Here is a 2,500-nt window from a genome sequence, read left to right on the forward strand (position 1 = left end):
ACGCGAATTTGGGATCGTCCGAATATCTCGAAAGTTGCGTATCTTGTGAGTTTACTCGTCGCTCTTGACGCGTGTTGCGGTCGAACGGGTAAACGGCGGGCTTGGATGCTCGCTCGAATCTTGAGTCCAATCCCACCGGATCGTCCACGTGTGCGTAACATTTGGTTTAACGAAATTCCCACTGTCCCTATCTCCGACGACGAAGAACCATAATTTCCTTTAGATATCGTCAACGCAAGCATGAGCGAGCTACGTAAAATCTCTCGGTCGGTGGACGCCCGGTGCGGGCGTCGCACGACCGACGAAATATTTCGCCCAATTTCAAGGTACCTGGGCACGTAGCTGCGCATTTTCCTCGACGCACGCCATCGAGGGAACGAACGTCGTCGGGAGACGTAGCGAAACTCGTCACGTAGGGTCTAACGGGGAAACGAGAAATCCTCGGTCGGTGGACGCCCGGTGCGGGCGTCGCACGACCGACGAAAAAAAGTCAGCACAATTACAGAGTCTCTGGGCACAAAACCGCGATGCTTCGTCTACGTAGGCTATCGGGAGAAAGGCGAATTTGGGATCGTCCGAATATCTCGAAAGTTGCGTATCTTGTGAGTTTACTCGTCGCTCTTGACGCGTGTTGCGGTCGAACGGGTAAACGGCGGGCTTGGATGCTCGCTCGAATCTTGAGTCCAATCCCACCGGATCGTCCACGTGTGCGTAACATTTGGATTAACGAAATTCCCACTGTCCCTATCTCCTACGACGAAGAACCATAATTTCCTTTAGATATCGTCAACGCAAGCATGAGCGAGCTACGTAAAATCTCTCGGTCGGTGGACGCCCGGTGCGGGCGTCGCACGACCGACGAAAAATTTCGCCCAATTTCAAGGTACCTGGGCACGTAGCTGCGCATTTTCCTCGACGCACGCCATCGAGGGAACGAACGTCGTCGGGAGACGTAGCGAAACTCGTCACGTAGGGTCTAACGGGGAATCGAGAAATCCTCGGTCGGTGGACGCCCCGTGCGGGCGTCGCACGACCGACGAAAAAAAGTCAGCACAATTACAGAGTCTCTGGGCACAAAACCGCGATGCTTCGTCTACGTAGGCTATCGGGAGAAAGGCGAATTTGGGATCGTCCGAATATCTCGAAAGTTGCGTATCTTGTGAGTTTACTCGTCGCTCTTGACGCGTGTTGCGGTCGAACGGGTAAACGGCGGGCTTGGATGCTCGCTCGAATCTTGAGTCCAATCCCACCGGATCGTCCACGTGTGCGTAACATTTGGATTAACGAAATTCCCACTGTCCCTATCTCCGACGACGAAGAACCATAATTTCCTTTAGATATCGTCAACGCAAGCATGAGCGAGCTACGTAAAATCTCTCGGTCGGTGGACGCCCGGTGCGGGCGTCGCACGACCGACGAAATATTTCGCCCAATTTCAAGGTACCTGGGCACGTAGCTGCGCATTTTCCTCGACGCACGCCATCGAGGGAACGAACGTCGTCGGGAGACGTAGCGAAACTCGTCTCGTAGGGTCTAACGGGGAAACGAGAAATCCTCGGTCGGTGGACGCCCCGTGCGGGCGTCGCACGACCGACGAAAAAATGTTTCATTTTCTCAGAATATTATCTTCGATAACTCCAACAGCTCTGCTAATGTATATTTTTGTACCCATTCGTCGTGCTTCGTCAAACGCGGACAGAAGCGAGCATAATCATTACAAATCTATTTATATCTGTCTTCCCCATGTATATTGATTTCAAGTTCTTCATTTCGATATTGTTGAATTATTATATTGTTCATATTGACAAAACGTAGATTAAAAATTGTCAAACTGTCCGAAGAACTTTGTTAACTCATCCTCCCTGCTCGTCAAGAGTGGAGCTTCGAGTTTTTCCCCCTTTACCGCCATGCTTAAGACCGCTCGGCTGCAGGCCAAGTTACGGCGCCCTCGTACTAGTATCAGAGAGTAAAAGGTCGTCGTCGTCGTCGTCGTCGTCGACGACGACGAGTACAAAGTCAATGAGTTTTGTACTATGGGTATGTTTTCGTAAACATTTCTCCATGCCTTATACTGGATGCTATTAAATTTTTTTGTTTTCTCTCGTTCGGAGTGAAAAATATTTCGAAAAATTCGCCCAACGCAGCATGACCACGGGTCGGTGTCTATGACCGAATGGCCCTTTACGTGGTCGACGCCATAGGCGGTTTTAAACGAAAAATACGCGTTCTTCGTGAACGCAAATTTTACCGAGCATCGACTCACCCGTTACCGGGCGAGAACACACAACGAGAAACGTATGTTTCATACGATAGTGTCTCTGACGGGGGAAACAAAGTTTTTTCCGAGGCACTTCGAGTCGCTTTGTGAATGAATATTCCTAGCGTCGAGTATCTAAAAGTTGAGAGTGTTTGAAACGTAGCCGAATGCGGGTTAGCATTTTCATGATTGATTTTGTAATCCGTGGAAACTCTCTTATACGAGCGGGTTTCCGAAATAACA

This window comes from Venturia canescens, unplaced genomic scaffold (assembly GCF_019457755.1).
Source record: "Venturia canescens isolate UGA unplaced genomic scaffold, ASM1945775v1 PGA_scaffold_31__1_contigs__length_84870, whole genome shotgun sequence".
NCBI classification, from domain to species: domain Eukaryota; kingdom Metazoa; phylum Arthropoda; class Insecta; order Hymenoptera; family Ichneumonidae; genus Venturia; species Venturia canescens.